This window comes from Macaca fascicularis, chromosome 14, assembly GCF_037993035.2.
Source record: "Macaca fascicularis isolate 582-1 chromosome 14, T2T-MFA8v1.1".
NCBI classification, from domain to species: domain Eukaryota; kingdom Metazoa; phylum Chordata; class Mammalia; order Primates; family Cercopithecidae; genus Macaca; species Macaca fascicularis.
This window is the reverse complement of record NC_088388.1, coordinates 61,947,761-61,970,405: the sequence shown is the minus strand read 5'-3', so window position 1 is coordinate 61,970,405 and position 22,645 is coordinate 61,947,761.

Here is a 22,645-nt window from a genome sequence, read left to right as displayed (position 1 = left end):
TATCACTTTGCAAATTCCACAAGAACTGTCTCAGAGAAAGGCTCCTTGAGGGGAAAGCTGTCACTCTGTGAGATGATTTCACAGAACACAAAGAAGTTTCTCAGAAAGCTTCCTTCTCTTTGTTATCGGAGGATATTTCCTTTGGCCCTATAGTCTTCAAAGGGATCTGAAATATCTGTTCTCAGATTCCACAGAAATAAGGCTAGCAAAGATATCAACGAAATACAGATGTAACTCTATGAGATGAATTAACCGAACACTAAGCAGTTTCTCAGAAAGCTTCTTTCCAGATTTCGTCTGAGGATATTTCCTTTTTCACCATAACCCTCTACGGGCTTCAAATATCACTTTGCCAACTCCGCAAGAACTGTCTTAGCGAAAGACTACTTGAGGGGAAAGCTGTAACTCTGTGAGATGATTTCACAGAACACAACGAAGTTTCTCAGAAAGCTTCTTTCTCTTTGTTATCGGAGGATATTTCCTTTGGCCCTGTGGTCTTCAAAGGGATCCGAAATATCTCTTCTCCGATTCCACAGAAATAAGGCTAGCAAAGAGATCCACGAAATACAGATATAACTGTGTGAGATGAATTAACAGAACACTAAGCAGTTTCTCAGAAAGCTTCTTTCCAGGTTTCATCTGAGGATATTTCCTTTTTCACCGTAGCCCGCTATGGGCTTCCAAATATCAATTTGCCAATCCCACAAGAACTATCTTAGCGAAAGGCTCCTTCAGGGGAACGCTGTAACTCTGTTAAATGATTTCACAGAACACAAAGAAGTTTCTCAGAAAGCTTCTTTCTCTTTGTTATCGGAGGATATTTCCTTTGGCCCAATAGTCTTCAAAGGAAACCGAAATATCTGTTCTCAGATTCCACAGAAATAAGGCTAGCAAAGAGATCGCCGAAATACAGATGTAACTCTGTGAGATGAATTAACAGAATACTAAACAGTTTCTCACAAAGCTTCTTTCCTAATTTCATCTGAGGATATTTCCTTTTTCACCATACCCCTCTATGGGCTTCCAAATATTACTTTGCCAATTTCACAAGAACTGTCTTAGAGAAAGGCTCCTTGAGGGGAAAGCTGTATCTCTGTGAGATGATTTCATAAACACAAAGAAGTTTCTCAGAAACCTTCTTTCTCTTTGTTATCGGAGGATATTTCCTTTGGCCCTATACTCTTCAAGGGACCCGAAATATCTGTTCTCAGATTCCACAGAAATAAGGCTAGCAAAGAGATCCACGAAATACAGATGTAACTCTGTGAGATGAATTAAAAGAACACTAAGCAGTTTCTCAGAAAGCTTCTTTCCAGATTTCACTGAGGATATTTCCTTTTTCTCGATAACCATCTATGGGCTTCCAAATATCAATTTGCCAATTCCACAAGAACTGACTTAGCGAAAGACTCCTTGAGGGGAAAGCTGTAACTCCGTGAGATGATTTCACAGAACCCAAGAAGTTTCTCAGAAAGCTTCTTTCTCTTTGTTATCGGAGGATATTTACTTTGGCCCTGTGGTCTTCAAGGGATCGGAAATATCTGTTCTCAGATTCCAGAGAAATAAGGCTAGCAAAGAGATCTACGAAATACAGATGTAACTCTCTGAGATGAGTTAACAGAACACTAAGCAGTTTCTCAGAAAGCTTCTTTCCAGATTTCATCTGAGGATATTTTCTTTTTCACCATAGCCCTCTAGGGGTTCCAAATATTACTTTGCCAATTCCACAAGAACTGTCTTAGAGAAAGGCTCCTTGAGGGGAAACTTGTAACTCTGTGAGATGATTTCAGAGAACACAAAGAAGTTTCTCAGAAAGCTTCTTTCTCTTTGTTATCGGAGGATATTTCCTTTGGCCCTATAGTCTTCCAAGGGATCCGAAATATCAGTTCTCAGATTCCACAGAAATAAGGCTAGCAAAGAGATCCACGAAACATAGATGTAACTCTGTGAGATGAATTAACAGAACACTAAGCAGTTTCACAGAAAGCTTCTTTCCAGATTTCATCTGAGGATATTTCCTTTTTCACTGTATCCCACTACGGGCTTCCAAATATCACTTTGCAAATTCCACAAGAACTATCTTAGAGAAAGGCTCCTTGAGGGGAAAGCTGTAACTCTGTGAGATGCTTTCACAGAACACAAAGAAGTTTCTCAGAATGCTTCTTTCTCTTTGTTATCGGAGGATATTTCCTTTGCCCCTGTGGTCTTCAAAGGGATCCGAAATATCTGTTCTCAGATTCCACAGAAATAAGGCTAGCAAAGAGATCCACGAAATACAGATGAAACTGTGTGAGATGAATTAACAGAACACTAAGCAGTTTCTCAGAAAGCTTCTTTCCAGATTTCATCTGAGGATATTTCCTTTTTCACCGTAGCCCTCTATGGGCTTCCAAATATCACTTTGCCAATTCCACAAGAACTATCTTAGCGAAAGGCTCCTTAAGGGGAAAGCTGTAACTCTGTGAGATGATTTCACAGAACACAAAGAAGTTTCTCAGAAAGCTTCTTTCTCTTTGTTATGGGAGGATATTTCCTTTGGCCCTACAGTCTTCAAAGGGATCCAACATATCTGTTCTCAGATTGCACAGAAATAAGGCTAGCAAAGAGATCCCCGAAATACAGATGTAACTCTGTGAGATTAATTAAGAGAACACTAAGCAGTTTCTCAGAATGCTTCTTTCCAGATTTCATCTGAGGATATTTCGTTTCTCACCATAGTCCTCTATGGGCTTCCAAATATCACTTTGCCAATTCCACAAGAACTGTCTTAGCGAAAGGCTCCTTGAGGGGAAAGCTGTAACTCTGTGAGATGATTTCACAGAACACAAAGAAGTTTCTCAGAAAGCTTCTTTCTCTTTGTTATCGGAGGATATTTCCTTGGGCCCTACAGTCTTCAAAGGGATCCCAAATATCTGTTCTCAGATTCCACAGAAATAAGGCTAGCAAAGACATCCACGAAATAGAGAACTAACTCTGTGAGATGAATTAACAGAACACTAAGCAGTTTCTCAGAAAACTTCTTTCCAGATTTCAACTGAGGATATTTCCTTTTTCACCGTAGCCCACTACGGGCTTCCAAATATCACTTTGCCAATTCCACAAGAACTGTCTTAGCGAAAGGCTCCTTGAGTGGGAAGCTGTAACTCTGTAAGATGATTTCACAGAACACAAAGGTGTTTCTCAGAAAGCTTCTTTCTCTTTGTTATCGGAGGATATTTCCTTTGGCCCTGTGGTCTTCAATGGGATCCAAAATATCTGTTTTCAGATTCCACAGAAATAAGGCTAGCTAAGAGATCCACGAAATACAGATGTAACTCTGTGAGATGAATTAACAGAACACTAACAGTTTCTCAGAAAGCTTCTTTCCAGGTTTCATCTGAGGATATTTCCTTTTTCACCGAAGCCCTCTATGGGCTTCCAAATATCACTTTGCCAATTCCACAAGAACTGTCTTAGCGAAAGCCTCCTTGAGGGGAAAGCTGTAACTCTGTGAGATGATTTCACAGAACACAAAGAAGTTTCTCAGAAAGCTTCTTTCTCTTTGTTATCGGAGGATATTTCCTTTGGCCCTATAGTCTTCAAAGGTATCCGAAATACCTGTTCTCAGATTCCACAGAAATAAGGCTAGCAAAGAGATCCACGAAATACAGATGTAACTCTGTGAGATGAATGAACAGAACACTAAGCAGTTTCTCAGAAAGCTTTTTTCCAGATTTCATCTGAGGATATTTCCTGTTTCTCCATAGCCCTCTATGGGCTTCCAAATATCACTTTGCCAATTCCACAAGAACTGTCTTAGCGAAAGGCTCCTTGAGGGGAATCCGGTAACTCTGCGAGATGATTTCACAGAACACAAAGAGGTTTCTCAGAAAGCTTCTTTCTCTTTGTTATCGGACGATATTTCCTTTGGCCCTGTGGTCTTCAAAGGGATCCGAAATATCTGTTCTCAGATTCCACAGAAATAAGGCTAGCAAAGAGATCCACGAAATACAGATGTAACTCTGTGAGATGAATTAACAGAACACTAAGCAGTTTCTCAGAAAGCTTCTTTCCAGATTTCATCTGAGGATATTTCCATTTTCACCAGAGCCCTCTATGGGCTTCCAAATATCACTTTGCCAATTCCAAAAGAACTGTCATAGCGAAAGGCTCCTTGAGGGGAAACCTGTAACTCTGTGAGATGCTTTCACAGAACACAAAGAAGTTTCTCAGAAAGATTCTTTCTTTTTGATATCGAAGGATATTTCCTTTGACCCTATAGTCTTCAAAGGGATCTGAAATATCAGTTCTCAGATTCCACAGAAATAAGGCTAGCAAAGAGATCCCCGAAATACAGATGTAACTCTGTGAGATGAATTAACAGAACACTAAGCAGTTTCTCAGAAAGCTTCTTTCTAGATTGCATCTGAGGATATTTCCTTTTTCTCTATAGCCCTCTATGGGCTTCCGAATATCAATTGCCAATTCCACATGATCTGTCTTAGCGAAAGTCTCCTTGAGGGGAAAGCTGTAACTCTGTGAGATGATTTCATAAACACAAAGAAGTTTCTCAGAAAGCTTCTTTCTCTTTGTTATCGGAGGTTATTTCCTTTGACACTATAGTCTTCAAAGGAATCCGAAATATCAGTTCTCAGATTCCACAGAAATAAGGCTAGCAAAGAGATCCACGAAATACAGATGTAACTCTGTGAGATGAATTAACAGAACACTAAGCAGTTTCTCAGAAAGCTTCTTTCCAGATTTCAAATGAGGATATTTTCTTTTTCACCATAGCCCTCTATGGGCTTCCAAATATCACTTTGCCAATTCCACAAGAACTGTCTTAGAGAAAGGCTCCTTGAGGTGAAAGTTGTAACTCTGTGAGATGATTTCAGAGAACACAAATAGTTTCTCAGAAAGCTTCTTTCTCTTTGTTATCGGAGGTTATTTCCTTTGGCCCTATAGCATTCAAAGGGATCCGAAATATCTGTTCTCAGAATCCACAGAAATAAGGCTAGCAAAGAGATCCACGAAAGACAGATGTAACCCTGTGAGATGAATTAACAGAACACTAAGCAGTTTTTCAGAAAGCTTCTTTCCAGATTTCAAACGAGTATATTTCTTTTTCACCATTGCTTTCTATGGGTTTCCAAATATCACTTTGCCTATACCACAAGAACTGTCTTAGCGAAAGGCTCCTTGAGTGGAAAGCTGTAACTCCGTGAGATGATTTCAGAGAACACAAAGAACTTTCTCAGAAAGCTTCTTTCTCTTTGTTATCGGAGGATATTTCCTTTGGCCCTATATTCTACAAAGGGATCCCAAATATCTGTTCTCAGATTCCACAGAAATAAGGCTAGCAAAGAGATCCACGAAATACAGATGTAACTCTGTGAGATGAATTAACAGAACAGAAAGCAGTTTCTCAGAAAGCTTCTTTCCAGATGTCGTCTGAGGATATTTCCTTTTTCACCATAGCCCTCTAGGGCTTCCAAATATCACTTTGCCAATTCCACAAGAACTGTCTTAGCGAAAGGCTCCTTGAGGGGAAAGCTGTAACTCTGTGAGATGATTTCACAGAACACAAAGAAGTTTCTCAGAAAGCTTCTTTCTCTTTGTTATGGGAGGATATTTCCTTAGGCCCTGTGGTCTTCAATGGGATCCAAAATATCTGTTTTCAGATTCCACAGAAATAATGCTAGCTAAGAGATCCACGAAATACAGATGTAACTCTGTGAGATGAATTAACAGAACACTTACAGTTTCTCAGAAAGCTTCTTTCCAGATTTCATCTGAGGATATTTCCTTTTTCACCGAAGCCCTCAATGGGATTCCAAATATCACTTTGCCAATTCCACAAGAACTATCTTAGCGAAAGCCTCCTTGAGGGGAAAGCTGTAACTCTGTGAGATGATTTCGCAGAACACAAAGAAGTTTCTCAGAAAGCTTCTTTCTCTTTGTTATCGGAGGATATTTCCTTTGGCCCTGTGGTCTTCAAAGGGATCCAAAATATCTGTTCTCAGATTCCACAGAAATAAGGCTAGCAAAGAGATCCACGAAATACAGATGTAACTCTGTGAGATGAATTAACAGAACACTAAGTGTTTCTCAGAAAGCTTCTTTCCAGATTTCATCTGAGGATATTTCCTTTTTCACCAGAGCCCTCTATGGGCTTCCAAATATCACTTTGCCAATGCCAAAAGAACTGTCATAGCGAAAGGCTCCTTGAGGGGAAAGCTGTAACTCTGTGAGATGATTTCGCAGAACACAAAGAAGTTTCTCAGGAAGCTTCTTTCTCTTTGTTATCGGAAGGTATTTCCTTTGGAACTATTGTCTTCAAAGGGATCCGAAATATCTGTTCTCAGATTCCAGAGAAATAAGGCTAGCAAAGAGATCCACCCAATACAGATGTACACTAAGCAGTTTCTCAGAAAGCTTCTTTCCAGATTTCATCTGAGGATTTTTCCTTTTTCACCGTAGCCCACTACGGGCTTCCAAATATCACTTTGCCAATTCCACAAGAACTGTCTTAGAGAAAGGCTCCTTGAGGGGAAAGCTGTAACTCTGGGACATGATTTCACAGAACACAAAGAAGTTTCTCAGAAAGCTTCTTTCTCTTAGTTATCGGAGGATATTTCCCTTAGCCCTGTGATCTTCAAGGGATCGGAAATATCTGTTCTCAGATCCCACAGAAATAAGGCTAGCAAAGAGATCCACGAAATACAGATGTAACTCTGTGAGATGAATTAACAGAACACTAAGCAGTTTCTCAGAAAGCTTCTTTCCAGATTTCATCTGAGGATATTTCCTTTTTCACCATAGCCCTCTATGGGCTTCCAAATATTACTTTACCAATTCCACAAGAACTGTCTTAGAGAAAGGCTCCTTGAGGGTAAAGTTGTAACTCTGTGAGATTATTTCACAGAACACAAAGAAGTTTCTCAGAAAGCTTCTTTCTCTTTGTTATCGGATCATATTTCCTTTGGCGCTGTGGTCTTCAAAGGGATCCGAAATATCTGTTCTCAGATTCCACAGAAATAAGGCTAGCAAAGACATCCACGAAATACAGATGTAGCTCTGTGAGATGAATTAACAGACCACTAAGCAGTTTCTCAGAAAGCTTCTTTCCATATTTCATCTGAGGATATTTCCTTTTTCTCCATAGCCCTCTATGGGCTTCCAAATATCACTTTGCCAATTCCACAAGAACTGTCTTAGCGAAAGGCTCCTTGAGGGGAAAGCTGTAACTCTGGGAGATGCTTTCACAGAACACAAAGAAGTTTCTCAGAAATCTTCTTTCTCTTTGTTATCGGAGGATATTTCCTTTGGCCCTGTGATCTTCAAGGGATCCGAAATATCTGTTCTCAGATTCCACAGAAATAAGGCTAGCAAAGAGATCCACGGAATACAGATGTAACTCTGTGTGATGAATTAACAGAACACTAAGCAGTTTATCAGAAAGCTTCTTTCCAGATTTCATCTGAGGATAATTTCTTTTTCACCATAGCCCTCTATGGGCTTCCACATATTACTTTGCCAATTCCACAAGAACTGTCTTAGAGAAAGGCTCCTTGAGGGGAAAGTTGTAACTCTGTGAGATGATTTCACAGAACACAAAAAAGTTTCTCAGAAAGCTTCTTTCTCATTGTTATCGGAGGATATTTCCTTTGGCCATATAGTCTTCAAAGGGATCCGAAATATCAGCTCTCAGATTCCACAGAAATAAGGCTAGCAAAGAGATCCACGAAACACAGATGTAACACTCTGAGATGAATTAACAGAACACTAAGCAGTTTCTCAGAAAGCTTCTTTCCAGGTTTCATCTGAGGATATTTCCTGTTTCACCATAGACCTCTATGGGCTTCCAAATTTCACTGTGCCAATTCCACAAGAACTGTCTTAGCGAAAGGCTCCTTGAGAGGAAAGCTGTCACTCTCTGAGATGATTTCACAGAAAACAAAGAAGATTCTCAGAAAGCCTCCTTCTCTTTGTTGTCGGAGGATATTTCCTTTGGCCCTATAGTCTTCAAAGGGATCTGAAATATCTGTTCTCAGATTCCACAGAAATAAGGCTAGCAAAGAGATCCACGAAATGCAGATGTAACTCTGTGAGATGAATTAACAGAACACTAAGCAGTTTCTCAGAAAGCTTCTTTCCAGATTTCATCTGAGGATATTTCCTTTTTCACCATACCCCTCTATGGGCTTCCAAATATCACTTTGCAAATTCCACAAGAACTGTCTTAGAGAAAGGCTCCTTGAGGGGAAAGCTGTCACTCTGTGAGATGATTTCACAGAACACAAAGAAGTTTCTCAGAAAGCTTCCTTCTCTTTGTTATCGGAGGATATTTCCTTTGGCCCTATAGTCTTCAAAGGGATCTGAAATATCTGTTCTCAGATTCCACAGAAATAAGGCTAGCAAAGAGATCCACGAAATGCAGATGTAACTCTGTGAGATGAATTAACAGAACACTAAGCAGTTTCTCAGAAAGCTTCTTTCCAGATTTCATCTGAGGATATTTCCTTTTTCACCATACCCCTCTATGGGCTTCCAAATATCACTTTGCAAATTCCACAAGAACTGTCTTAGAGAAAGGCTCCTTGAGGGGAAAGCTGTCACTCTGTGAGATGATTTCACAGAACACAAAGAAGTTTCTCAGAAAGCTTCCTTCTCTTTGTTATCGGAGGATATTTCCTTTGGCCCTATAGTCTTCAAAGGGATCTGAAATATCTGTTCTCAGATTCCACAGAAATAAGGCTAGCAAAGATATCAACGAAATACAGATGTAACTCTATGAGATGAATTAACCGAACACTAAGCAGTTTCTCAGAAAGCTTCTTTCCAGATTTCGTCTGAGGATATTTCCTTTTTCACCATAACCCTCTACGGGCTTCAAATATCACTTTGCCAACTCCGCAAGAACTGTCTTAGCGAAAGACTACTTGAGGGGAAAGCTGTAACTCTGTGAGATGATTTCACAGAACACAACGAAGTTTCTCAGAAAGCTTCTTTCTCTTTGTTATCGGAGGATATTTCCTTTGGCCCTGTGGTCTTCAAAGGGATCCGAAATATCTCTTCTCCGATTCCACAGAAATAAGGCTAGCAAAGAGATCCACGAAATACAGATATAACTGTGTGAGATGAATTAACAGAACACTAAGCAGTTTCTCAGAAAGCTTCTTTCCAGGTTTCATCTGAGGATATTTCCTTTTTCACCGTAGCCCGCTATGGGCTTCCAAATATCAATTTGCCAATCCCACAAGAACTATCTTAGCGAAAGGCTCCTTCAGGGGAACGCTGTAACTCTGTTAAATGATTTCACAGAACACAAAGAAGTTTCTCAGAAAGCTTCTTTCTCTTTGTTATCGGAGGATATTTCCTTTGGCCCAATAGTCTTCAAAGGAAACCGAAATATCTGTTCTCAGATTCCACAGAAATAAGGCTAGCAAAGAGATCGCCGAAATACAGATGTAACTCTGTGAGATGAATTAACAGAATACTAAACAGTTTCTCACAAAGCTTCTTTCCTAATTTCATCTGAGGATATTTCCTTTTTCACCATACCCCTCTATGGGCTTCCAAATATTACTTTGCCAATTTCACAAGAACTGTCTTAGAGAAAGGCTCCTTGAGGGGAAAGCTGTATCTCTGTGAGATGATTTCATAAACACAAAGAAGTTTCTCAGAAACCTTCTTTCTCTTTGTTATCGGAGGATATTTCCTTTGGCCCTATACTCTTCAAGGGACCCGAAATATCTGTTCTCAGATTCCACAGAAATAAGGCTAGCAAAGAGATCCACGAAATACAGATGTAACTCTGTGAGATGAATTAAAAGAACACTAAGCAGTTTCTCAGAAAGCTTCTTTCCAGATTTCACTGAGGATATTTCCTTTTTCTCGATAACCATCTATGGGCTTCCAAATATCAATTTGCCAATTCCACAAGAACTGACTTAGCGAAAGACTCCTTGAGGGGAAAGCTGTAACTCCGTGAGATGATTTCACAGAACCCAAGAAGTTTCTCAGAAAGCTTCTTTCTCTTTGTTATCGGAGGATATTTACTTTGGCCCTGTGGTCTTCAAGGGATCGGAAATATCTGTTCTCAGATTCCAGAGAAATAAGGCTAGCAAAGAGATCTACGAAATACAGATGTAACTCTCTGAGATGAGTTAACAGAACACTAAGCAGTTTCTCAGAAAGCTTCTTTCCAGATTTCATCTGAGGATATTTTCTTTTTCACCATAGCCCTCTAGGGGTTCCAAATATTACTTTGCCAATTCCACAAGAACTGTCTTAGAGAAAGGCTCCTTGAGGGGAAACTTGTAACTCTGTGAGATGATTTCAGAGAACACAAAGAAGTTTCTCAGAAAGCTTCTTTCTCTTTGTTATCGGAGGATATTTCCTTTGGCCCTATAGTCTTCCAAGGGATCCGAAATATCAGTTCTCAGATTCCACAGAAATAAGGCTAGCAAAGAGATCCACGAAACATAGATGTAACTCTGTGAGATGAATTAACAGAACACTAAGCAGTTTCACAGAAAGCTTCTTTCCAGATTTCATCTGAGGATATTTCCTTTTTCACTGTATCCCACTACGGGCTTCCAAATATCACTTTGCAAATTCCACAAGAACTATCTTAGAGAAAGGCTCCTTGAGGGGAAAGCTGTAACTCTGTGAGATGCTTTCACAGAACACAAAGAAGTTTCTCAGAATGCTTCTTTCTCTTTGTTATCGGAGGATATTTCCTTTGCCCCTGTGGTCTTCAAAGGGATCCGAAATATCTGTTCTCAGATTCCACAGAAATAAGGCTAGCAAAGAGATCCACGAAATACAGATGAAACTGTGTGAGATGAATTAACAGAACACTAAGCAGTTTCTCAGAAAGCTTCTTTCCAGATTTCATCTGAGGATATTTCCTTTTTCACCGTAGCCCTCTATGGGCTTCCAAATATCACTTTGCCAATTCCACAAGAACTATCTTAGCGAAAGGCTCCTTAAGGGGAAAGCTGTAACTCTGTGAGATGATTTCACAGAACACAAAGAAGTTTCTCAGAAAGCTTCTTTCTCTTTGTTATCGGAGGATATTTCCTTTGGCCCTATAGTGTTCAAAGGGATCCGAAGTATCTGTTCTCAGATTCCACAGAAATAAGGCTAGAAAAGAGATCCATGAAATACAGATGTAACTCTGTGAGATGAATTAACAGAACACTAATCAGTTTCTCAGAGAGCTTCTTTCCAGATTTCATCTGAGCATATTTCCTTTTTCTCCTTAGCCCTCTATGGGCTTCCTAACATCACTTTGCCAATTCCACAAGAACTGTCTTAGCGAAAGACTCCTTGAGGGGAATGCTGAAACTCTGTGAGATGATTTCACAGAACACAAAGAAGTTTCTTAGAAAGCTTCTTTCTCTTTGTTATCTGAGGATATTTCCTTTGGCCCTATAGTCTTCAAAGGGATCCGAAGTATCTGTTCTCAGATTCCACAGAAATAAGGCTAGAAAAGAGATCCACGAAATACAGATGTAACTCTGTGAGATGAATTAACAGAACACTAAGCAGTTTCTCAGAAAGCTTCTTTCCAGATTTCAAATGAGGATATTTTCTTTTTCACCATAGCCCTCTATGGGCTTCCAAATATTACTTTGCCAATTCCACAAGAACTGTCTTAGAGAAAGGCTCCTTGAGGTGAAAGTTGTAACTCTGTGAGATGATTTCAGAGAACACAAATAGTTTTTCAGAAAGCTTCTTTCTCTTTGTTATCGGAGGTTATTTCCTTTGGCCCTATAGCATTCAAAGGGATCCGAAATATCTGTTCTCAGAATCCACAGAAATAAGGCTAGCAAAGAGATCCACGAAAGACAGATGTAACCCTGTGAGATGAATTAACAGAACACTAAGCAGTTTTTCAGAAAGCTTCTTTCCAGATTTCAAACGAGTATATTTCTTTTTCACCATTGCATTCTATGGGTTTCCAAATATCACTTTGCCTATACCAGAAGAACTGTCTTAGCGAAAGGCTCCTTGAGTGGAAAGCTGTAACTCCGTGAGATGATTTCAGAGAACCCAAAGAACTTTCTCAGAAAGCTTCTTTCTCTTTGTTATCGGAGGATATTTCCTTTGACCCTGTGGTCTTCAAAGGGATCCGAAATATCTGTTCTCAGATTCCACAGAAATAAGGCTAGCAAAGAGATCCACGAAATACAGATGTAACGCTGTGAGATGAATTAACAGAACACTAAGCAGTTTCTCAGACAACTTCTTTCCAGATTTCATCTGAGGATATTTCCTTTTTCACCGTAGCCCTCTATGGGCTTCCAAATATCACTTTGCCAATTCCACAAGAACTATCTTAGCGAAAGTCTCCTTGAGGGGAAAGCTGTAACTCTGTGATATGATTTCAAAGAACACAAAGAAGTTTCTCAGAAAGCTTCTTTCTCTTTGTTATCGGAGGATATTTCCTTTGACCCTATAGTCTTCAAAGGGATCTGAAATATCTGTTCTCAGATTCCACAGAAATAAGGCTAGCAAAGAGATCCACGAAATACAGATGTAACACTGTGAGATGAATTAACAGAACACTAAGCAGTTTCTCAGAAAGCTTCTTTCCAGATTTCATCTGAGGATATTGCCTTTTTCACCATAGCCCTCTAGGGGCTTCCAAATATCACTTTGCCAATTCCACAAGAACTGTCTAAGAGAAAGGCTCCTTGAGATGAAAGCTGTAACTCTGTGAGATGATTTCACAGAACACAAAGAAGTTTCTCAGAAAGATTATTTCTCTTTGTTATCAGAGGATATTTCCTTTGGCCATATAGTCTTCAAAGGGATCCGAAATATCTGTTCTCAGATTCCAGAGAAATAAGGCTAGCAAAGAGATCCACGAATTACAGATGTACACTAAGCAGTTTCTCAGAAAGCTTCTTTCCAGATTTCATCTGAGGATTTTTCCTTTTTCACCGTAGCCCACTACGGACTTCCAAATATCACTTTGCAAATTCCACAAGAACTGTCTTAGAGAAGGCTCCTAGAGGGGAAAGCTGTAACTCTGTGAGATGATTTCACAGAACACAAAGAAGTTTCTCAGAAAGCTTCTTTGTCTTTGTTATCGGAGGATGATCCTTTGGCCCTATAGTCTTCAAAGGGATCCGAAATATCTGCTCTCAGATTCCACAGAAATAAGGCTAGCAAAGACATCCAAGAAATACAGATGTAACTCTGTGAGATGAATTAACAGACCACTAAGCAGTTTCTCAGAAAGCTTCTTTCCAGATTTCATCTGAGGATATTTCCTTTTTCACCATAGCCCTCAAAGGGCTTCCAAATATCACTTTGCCAATTCCACAAGAACTGTCTTAGCGAAAGTCTCCTTGAGGGGAAAGCTGTAACTCTGTGAGATGATTTCACAGAACACAAAAAGTTCCTCAGCAAGCTTCTTTCTCTTTGTTATCGAGGATATTTCCTTTGGCCCTATAGTCTTCAAAGGAATCCGAAATATCTATTCTCAGATTCCACAGAAATAAGGCTAGCAAAGAGATCCACGAAATACAGATGTAACTCTGTGAGATGAATTAAGAGAACACTAAGCAGTTTCTCAGACAACTTCTTTGCAGATTTCATCTGAGGATATTTCCTTTTTCACCGTAGTCCTCTACGGGCTTCGAAATATCACTTTGCAAATTCCACAAGAACTGTCTTAGGAAAAAGCTCCTTGAGGGGAAAGCTGTAACTCTGTGAGATGATTTCACAGAACACAACGAACTTTCTCAGAAAGCTTCTTTCTCTTTGTTATCGGAGGATATTTCCTTTGGCCCTGTGGTCTTCAAAGGGATCCGAAATATCTGTTCTCAGATTCCACAGAAATAAGGCTAGCAAAGAGATCCACGAAATACAGATGTAACTCTGTGAGATGAATTAAGAGAACACTAAGCAGTTTCTCAGACAACTTCTTTCCAGATTTCATCTGAGGATATTTCCTTTTTCACCGTAGTCCTCTACGGGCTTCGAAATATCACTTTGCAAATTCCACAAGAACTGTCTTAGCGAAAGGCTCCTTGAGGGGAAAGCTGTAACTCTGTGAGATGATTTCACAGAACACAACGAACTTTCTCAGAAAGCTTCTTTCTCTTTGTTATCGGAGGATATTTCCTTTGGCCCTGTGGTCTTCAAAGGGATCCGAAATATCTGTTCTCAGATTCCACAGAAATAAGGCTAGCAAAGAGATCCACGAAATACAGATGTAACTCTGTGAGATGAATTAACAGACCACTAAGCAGTTTCTCAGAAAGCTTGTTTCCAGATTTCATCTGAGGATATTTCCTTTTTCACCGTAGCCCTCTATGGGCTTCCAAATATCACTTTGCCAATTCCACAAGAACTGTCTAAGAGAAAGGCTCCTTGAGATGAAAGCTGTAACTCTGTGAGATGATTTCACAGAACACAAAGAAGTTTCTCAGAAAGCTTCTTTCTCTTTGTTATCGGAGGATATTTCCTTTGGCCCTATAGTCTTCAAAGGGATCCGAAATATCAGTTCTCAGATTCCACAGAAATAAGGATAGAAAAGAGATCCCCGAAATACAGATGTAACTCTTTGAGATGAATTAACAGAACACTAAGCACTTTCTCAGAAAGCTTCTTTCCAGATTTCATCTGAGGATATTGCCTTTTCACCATAGCCATCTATGGCCTTCAAAATATCACTTGCCAATTCCGCAAGAACTGTCTTAGCGAAAGCCTCATTGAGGGGAAAGCTGTAACTCTGTGAGATGATTTCACAGAACACAAAGAAGTTCCTCAGCAAGCTTCTTTCTCTTTGTTATCGGAGGATATTTCCTTTGGCCCTGTGGTCTTAGAGGGATCGGAAATATCTGTTCTCAGATACCACAGAAATGAGGCTAGCAAAGAGATCCACGAAATACAGATGTAATTCTGTGAGATGAATTAACAGAACACTAAGCAGTTTCTCAGACAACTTCTTTCCAGATTTCATCTGAGGATATTTCCTTTTTCACCGTAGCCCACTACGGGCTTCAAAATATCACTTTGCAAATTCCACAAGAACGGTCTTAGCGAAAGGTTCTTTGAGGGGAAAGCTGTAACTCTGTGAGATGATTTCACAGAACACAACGAACTTTCTCAGAAAGCATCTTTCTCTTTGTTATCGGAGGATATTTCCTCTGGCCCTGTGGTCTTCAAAGGGATCCGAAATATCTGTTCTCAGATTCCACAGAAATAAGGCTAGCAAAGAGATCCACGAAATACAGATGTAACCCTGTGAGATGAATTAACAGAACACTAAGGAGTTTCTCAGCAAGCTTCTTTCCAGATTTCATCTGAGGATATTGCCTTTTTCACCAGAGCCCTCTATGGGCTTCCAAATATCACTTTGCAAATTCCACAAGAACTGTCTTAGCGAAAGGCTCCTTGAGGCGAAATCTGTAATTCCTGAGATGATTTCACAGAACACAATGAGCTTTCTCAGAAAGCTTCTTTCCCTTTGTTATCGGATGATATTTCCTTCGGCCCTGTGGTCTTCAAAGGGATCCGAAATATCTGTTCTGAGATTCCACAGAAATAAGGCTAGCAAAGAGATCCACGAAATACAGATGTAAGTCTCTGAGATGAATTAACAGAACACTAAGCAGTTTCTCAGAAAGCTTCTTTCCAGATTTCTTCTGAGGATATTTCCTTTTTCACCGAAGCCCTCTATGGGCTTCCAAATATCACTTCGCCAATTCCACAAGAACTGTCTAAGAGAAAGGCTCCTGAGGGGAAAGCTGTAACTCTGTGAGATGATTTCAGAGAACACAAAGAAGTTTCTCAGAAAGCTTCTTTCTCTTTGTTATCGGAGGATATTTCCTTTGGCCCTATAGTCTTCAAAGGGATCCGAAATATCTGTTCTCAGATTCCACAGAAATAAGGCTAGCAAAGAGATCCACGAAATACAGATGTAACTGTGAGATGAATTAACAGAACACTAATCAGTTTCTCAGAAAGCTTCTTTCCAGATTTCATCTGAGGATATTTTCTTTTTCACCATAGCCCTCTTTGGGCTTCCAAATATTACTTTGCCAATTCCACAAGAACTGTCTTAGAGAAAGGCTCCTTGAGGGGAAAGTTGTAACTCTGTGAGATGATTTCAGAGAACACAAAGAAGTTTCTCAGAAAGCTTCTTTCTCTTTGTTATCGGAGGATATTTCCTATGGCCCTATAGTCTTCAAAGGGATCCGAAATATCACTTCTCAGATACCACAGAAATAAGGCTAGCAAAGAGATCCACGAAATACAGATGTAACTCTGTGAGATGAATTAACAGAACACTAAGCAGTTTCTCAGAAAGCTTCTTTCCAGATTTCATCTGAGGATATTTCCTTTTTCACTGTAGCACACTACGGGCTTCCAAATATCACTTTGCAAATTCCACAAGAACTGTCTTAGAGAAAGGCTCCTTGAGGGGAAAGCTGTAACTCTGTGAGATGCTTTCACAGAACACAAAGAAGTTTCTCAGAAAGCTTCTTTCTCTTTGTTACCGGAGGATATTTCCTTTGGCCCTGTGGTCTTCAAAGGGATCCGAAATATCTGTTCGCAGATTCCACAGAAATAAGGCTAGCAAAGAGATCCACGGAATACAGATGTAACACTGTGAGATGAATTAACAGAACACTAAGCAGTTTCTCAGAAAGATTCTTTCCAGATTTCATCTGAGGATATTTCCTTTTTCACCAGAGCTCTCTGTGGGCTTCCAAATATCACTTTGCCAATTCCACAAGAACTGTCTTAGCGAAAGGCTCTTGAGGGGAAACCTGTAACTCTGTGAGATGCTTTCACAGAACACAAAGAAGTTTCTCAGAAAGCTTCTGTCTCTTTGTTATCGGAGGATATTTCCTTTGGCCCTATAATCTTCAAAGGGATCCGAAATATCTGTTCTCAGATTCCACAGAAATAAGGCTAGCAAAGAGATCCACGAAATACAGATGTAACCCTGTGAGATGAATTAACAGAACACTAAGCAGTTTCTCAGAAAGCTTCTTTACAGATTTCATCTGAGGATACTGCCTTTTTCACCATAGCCATCTATGGGTTTCCAAATATCACTTGCCAATTCCGCAAGAACTGTCTTAGCGAAAGGCTCCTTGAGGGGAAAGCTGTCACTCTGTGAGATGATTTCACAGAACACAAAGAAGTTTTTCAGAAAGCTTCATTCTCTTTGATATCGGAGGATATTTCCTTTGGCCCTATAGTCTTCAAAGGGATCCGAAATATCTGTTCTCAGATTGCACAGAAATAAGGCTAGCAAAGAGATCCACCAAATACAGATGTAACTCTGTGAGATGAATTAACAGAACACTAAGCAGTTTCTCAGAAAGCTTCTTTCCAGATTTCATGTGAGGATATTTCCTTTTTCACCGTAGCCCTCTATGGGCTTCCAAATATCACTTTGCCAATTCCACAAGAAATATCTTAGCGAAAGGCTGCTTGAGGGGCAAGCTGTAACTCTGTGAGATGATTTCACAGAACACAAAGAAGTTTCTCAGAAAGCTTCTTTCGCTTTGTTATCGGAGGATATTTCCTTTGGCCCTATAGTCTTCAAAGGGATCCGAAGTATCTGTTCTCAGATTCCACAGAAATAAGGCTAGCAAAGAGATCCACGAAATACAGATGTAACTCTGTGAGATGAATTAACAGAACAGTAATCAGTTTCTCAGAAAGCTTCTTTCCAGATTTCATCTTTGCATATTTCCTTTTTCTCCTTAGCCCTCTATGGGCTTCCTAATATCACTTTGCTAATTCCACAAGAACTGTCTTAGCGAAAGTCTCCTTGAGGGGAATGCTGAAACTCTGTGAGATGATTTCACAGAACACAAAGAAGTTTCTCAGAAAGCTTCTTTCTCTTTTTTATCGGAGGATATTACCTTTGGCCCTATAGTCTTCAAAGGGATCCGAAATATCTGTTCTCAGATTCCACAGAAATAAGGCTATCAAAGAGATCCACGAAATACAGATGTAACTCTGTGAGATGAATTAACAGAACACTAAGCAGTTTCTCAGAAAGCTTCTTTCCAGATTTCATCTGAGGATATTTCCTTTTTCTCGATAACCCTCTATGGGCTTCCAAATATCAATTTGCCAATTCCACAAGAACTGTCTTAGCGAAAGTCTCCTTGAGGGGAAAGCTGTAACTCCGTGAGATGATTTCAGAGAACCAAAGAAGTTTCTCAGAAAGCTTCTTTCTCTTTGTTATCGGATGATATTTCCTTTGGCCCTGTGGTCTTCAAGCGATCGGAAATATCTGTTCTCAGATTCCAGAGAAATAAGGCTAGCAAAGAGATCCACGAAATACAGATGTGACTCTGTGAGATGAATTAACAGAACACTAAGCAGTTTCTCAGAAAGCTTCTTTCCAGATTTCATCTGAGGATATTTTCTTTTTCACCATAGCCCTCTATGGGCTTCCAAATATTACTTTGCCAATTCCACAAGAACTGTCTTAGAGAAAGGCTCCTTGAGGGGAAAGTTGTAACTCTGTGAGATGATTTTAGATAACACAAAGAAGTTTCTCAGAAAGCTTCTTTCTCTTTGTTATCGGAGGATATTTCCTTTGGCCCTATAGTCTTCAAAGGGATCCGAAATATCAGTTCTCAGATTCCACAGAAATAAGGCTAGCTAAGAGATCCACGAAATACAGATGTAACTCTGTGAGATGAATTAACAGAACACTAAGCAGTTTCTCAGAAAGCTTCTTTCCAGATTTCATCTGAGGATATTTCCTTTTTCACTGTAGCCCACTACGGGCTTCCAAATATCACTTTGCAAATTCCACAAGAACTGTCTTAGAGAAAGGCTCCTTGAGGGGAAAGCTGTAACTCTGTGAGATGCTTTCACAGAACACAAAGGAGTTTCTCAGAAAGCTTCTTTCTCTTTGTTACCGGAGGATATTTCCTTTGGCCCTGTGGTCTTCAAAGGGATCCGAAATATCTGTTCGCAGATTCCACAGAAATAAGGCTAGCAAAGAGATCCACGAAATACAGATGTAACACTGTGAGATGAATTAACAGAACACTAAGCAGTTTCTCAGAAAGCTTCTTTCCAGATTTCATCTGAGGATATTTCCTTTTTCACCAGAGCCCTCTGTGGGCTTCCAAATATCACTTTGCCAATTCCACAAGAACTGTCTTAGCGAAAGGCTCCTTGAGGGGAAACCTGTAACTCTGTGAGGTGCTTTCACAGAACACAAAGAAGTTTCTCAGAAAGCTTCTGTCTCTTTGTTATCGGAGGATATTTCCTTTGGCCCTATAATCTTCAAAGGGATCCGAAATATCAGTTCTCAGACTCCACAGAAATAAGGCAAGGAAAGAGATCCACGAAATACAGATGTAACCCTGTGAGATGAATTAACAGAACACTAAGCAGTTTCTCAGAAAGCTTCTTTCCAGATTTCATCTGAGGATATTGCCTTTTTCACCATAGCCATCTATGGGTTTCCAAATATCACTTGCCAATTCCGCAAGAACTGTCTTAGCGAAAGGCTCCTTGAGGGGAAAGCTGTAACTCTGTGAGATGATTTCACAGAACACAAAGAAGTTTTTCAGAAAGCCTCTTTCTCTATGATATCGGAGGATATTTCCTTTGGCCCTATAGTATTCAAAGGGATCCGAAATATCTGTTCTCAGATTGCACAGAAATAAGGGTAGCAAAGAGATCCACCAAATACAGATGTAACTCTGTGAGATGAATTAACAGAACACTAAGCAGTTTCTCAGAAAGCTTCTTTCCAGATTTCATCTGAGGAAATTTCCTTTTTCACCATAGTCCTCAATGGGCTTCCAAATATCACTTTGCCAATTCCACCAGAACTGTCTTAGCGAAAGTCTCCTTGAGGGGAAAGCTGTAACTCTGTGAGATGATTTCACAGAACACAAAGAAGTTCCTCAGCAAGCTTCTTTCTCTTTGTTATCGGAGGATATTTCCTTTGGCCCTGTGGTCTTAGAGGGATCGGAAATATCTGTTCTCAGATACCACAGAAATGAGGCTAGCAAAGAGATCCACGAAATACAGATGTAATTCTGTGAGATGAATTAACAGAACACTAAGCAGTTTCTCAGACAGCTTCTTTCCAGATTTCATCTGAGGATATTGCCTTTTTCACCATAGCCCTCTATGGGCTTCCAAATATCACTTTGCCAATTCCACAAGAACTGTCTAAGAGAAAGGCTCCTTGAGAGGAAAGCTGTAACTCTGTGAGATAATTTCACAGAACACAAAGAAGTTTCTCAGAAAGCTTCTTTCTCTTTGTTATTGGAGTATATTTCCTTTGGCCCTATAGTCTTCAAACGGATCCGAAATATCTGTTCTCAGATTCCACAGAAATAAGGCTAGCAAAGAGATCCACGAAATACAGATGTAACTCTGTGAGATGAATTAACAGAACAGTAAGCAGTTTCTCAGCAAGCTTCTTTCCAGATTTCATCTGAGGATATTGCCTTTTTCACCAGAGCCCTCTATGGGCTTCCAAATATCACTTTGCAAATTCCACAAGAACTGTCTTAGCGAAAGGCTCCTTGAGGCGAAAGCTGTAATTCTGTGAGATGATTTCACAGAACACAATGAGCTTTCTCAGAAAGCTTCTTTCCCTTTGTTATCGGAGGATATTTCCTTCGGCCCTGTGGTCTTCAAAGGGATCCGAAATATCTGTTCTCAGATTCCACAGAAATAAGGCTAGCAAAGAGATCCACGAAATACAGATGTAACTCTCTGAGATGAATTAACAGAACACTAAGCAGTTTCTCAGAAAGCTTCTTTCCAGATTTCTTCTGACGATATTTCCTTTTTCACCGAAGCCCTCTATGGGCTTCCAAATATCACTTTGCCAATTCCACAAGAACTGTCTAAGAGAAAGGCTCCTGAGGGGAAAGCTGTAACTCTGTGAGATGATTTCAGAGAACACAAAGAAGTTTCTCAGAAAGCTTCTTTCTCTTTGTTATCGGAGGATATTTCCTTTGTCCCTATAGTCTTCAAAGGGATCCGAAATATCAGTTCTCAGATTCCACAGAAATAAGGCTAGCAAAGAGATCCACGAAATACAGACGTAACTCTGTGAGATGAATTAACAAAACACTAAGCAGTTTCTCAGACAACTTCTTTCCAGATTTCATCTGAGGATATTTCCTTTTTCACCGTAGCCCACTACGGGCTTCGAAATATCACTTTGCAAATTCCACAAGAACTGTCTTAGCGAAAGGCTTCTTGAGGGGAAAGCTGTAACTCTGTGAGATGATTTCACAGAACACAACGAACTTTCTCCGAAAACTTCTTTCTCTTTGTTATCGGAGGATATTTCCTTTGGCCCTTTGGTCTTCAAAGGGATCCGAAATATCTGTTCTCAGATTCCACAGAAATAAGGCTAGCAAAGAGATCCACGAAATACAGATGTAACTCTGTGAGATGAATTAACAGAACACTAAGCAGTTTCTCAGAAAGCTTCTTTCCAGATTTCATCTGAGGATATTTCCTTTTTCACCGTAGCCCTCTATGGGCTTCCAAATATCACTTTGCCAATTCCACAAGAACTATCTTAGCGAAAGTCTCCTTGAGGGGAAAGCTGTAACTCTGTGAGATGATTTAACAGAACACAAAGAAGTTTCTCAGAAAGATTATTTCTCTTTGTTATCAGAGGATATTTCCTTTGGCCATATAGTCTTCAAAGGGATCCGAAATATCTGTTCTCAGATTCCAGAGAAATAAGGCTAGCAAAGAGATCCACGAAATACAGATGTACACTAAGCAGTTTATCAGAAAGCTTCTTTCCAGATTTCATCTGAGGATTTTTCCTTTTTCACCGTAGCCCACTACGGGCTTCCAAATATCACTTTGCAAATTCCACAACAACTGTCTTAGAGAAAGGCTCCTTGAGGGGAAAGCTGTAACTCTGTGAGATGATTTCACAGAACACAAAGAAGTTTCTCAGAAAGCTTCTTTGTCTTTGTTATCGGAGGATGATCCTTTGGCCCTATAGTCTTCAAAGGGATCCGAAATATCTGTTCTCAGTTTCCACAGAAATAAGGCTAGCAAAGAGATCCAAGAAACACAGATGTAACTCTGTGAGATGAATTAACAGACCACTAAGCAGTTGCTCAGAAAGCTTCTTTCCTGATTTCATCTGAGGATATTTCCTTTTTCTCCATAGCCCTCTGTGGGCTTCCAAATATCACTTTGCCATTTCCACAAGAACTGTCTTAGCGAAAGTCTCCTTGAGGGGAAAGCTGTAACTCTGGGACATGATTTCACAGAACACAAAGAAGTTTCTCAGAAAGCTTCTTTCTCTTTGTTATCGGAGGATATTTCCTTTAGCCCTGTGGTCTTCAAGCTATCGGAAATATCTGTTCTCAGATTCCACAGAAATAAGGCTAGCAAAGAGATCCACGAAATACAGATGTAACTCTGTGCGATGAATTAACAGAACACTAAGCAGTTTCTCAGAAAGCTTCTTTCCAGATTTCATCTGAGGATATTTCCTTTTTCAACATAGCCCTCTATGGGCTTCCTAATATTAATTACCAATTCCACAAGAACTGTCTTAGAGAAAGGCTCCCTGAGGGGAAAGTTGTAACTCTGTGAGATTATTTCACAGAACACAAACAAGTTTCTCAGAAAGCTTCTTTCTCTTTGTTAT